Raw genomic sequence first — 1,019 nt, 5'->3', positions numbered from 1 at the left:
GTTTTAACTGGCGAGCAACATTATTGCTATTTCGGAACCCCTCGCGGTGTGTATAGCGACCACGACCCTTTTTAGACCTCAGGGTAGAAATTTGGCCGCTGTAATTGTAGTTCACCACATAGTTTGAGGGGTCTCTAGAGGACAAGATCCGCACCGCCTGAATGACAGTTTGGATGTTTGCTAAAACCCCGGGGTGCTCTAACCCCAATCTACCAACATCACAGCCCGCAAAATATAATTATTTGTGGTACAGACCAGAAGCTAGCAGATCGTCATTGCGACCCCAACCACCACAACCACCAACTGTATGGCCCAATCTCCCAATGGTGAACAATCATTGAAAAAAAAAAAATTTACACGAGCCGGATCCAGATCTTCACCCAAATCGAATCATTTCGTCCTTGTCCCATATTATACCGCTCCGCCAAATTTTGTACGAATCTGTCGAACTTTTTGGGATAACTTGATCATAGACAGAGACAGGCAAAGCATTTTTGATTGAAGAAGAATCTTTTCTTTGTTTCTCAGGTTCCCCCAAAGGGGGTGCACCGTTCCCGGAGGTACTGCAATACCGGGTCGATGCGTGGAGCGGACGGAGCAAGCCCCTAATCCAACTCCCGATGCCAAAAATCCATTTAATAGACTAGTCCCGCATTGCAGGACATATCAGCTATTAAACTGATAAGAACAGATACTACACTTGATCTTAGCCAAAAGGCCGAGAAGCGATAACTTAAAAAGGTTTGACTGTGTCCTTTTGAAGGGGAATCTCATTGATGATTTAGAGGCGCCGATTCGTGGGAAAATGAAAATTCTCTCTAAATGGCAGACCGTTCGACACCTCCATTGAAGCTCACGATCTCCGTTGATATCCTGCTATTAAACATTCCTGATGTGATATATTTATTTTCTTTATCTTGTGAGAAATATAGGATTTATTGTGTGAAGGAAAACTGGAAGAGAGCAGTAAGGCTGGTGAAACCACGTCATTTCCGCAGAGCGTTAGAGCCGCGTATTGT

The 1,019-nt window shown here is 44.4% G+C and overlaps 1 non-coding gene across 1 annotated transcript; it reads right to left on the bottom strand.

Annotated features, from left to right (window-relative positions):
* Window positions 1–538: 538 nt before the first annotated feature.
* LOC137416809 (U2 spliceosomal RNA) lies at window positions 539–730 on the bottom strand. The gene has a single exon (XR_010982344.1). It is a non-coding gene; the product is annotated as a U2 spliceosomal RNA (small nuclear RNA).
* Window positions 731–1,019: the final 289 nt, after the last annotated feature.

The sequence above is a fragment of the Myxine glutinosa genome, chromosome 11 (genome assembly GCF_964187855.1).
Source record: "Myxine glutinosa chromosome 11, kmMyxGlut1.1, whole genome shotgun sequence".
NCBI classification, from domain to species: Eukaryota; Metazoa; Chordata; class Myxini; order Myxiniformes; family Myxinidae; genus Myxine; species Myxine glutinosa.
The sequence above is the reverse complement of the archived record's forward strand: the minus strand, read 5'-3'. Positions and strand labels throughout refer to the sequence as shown.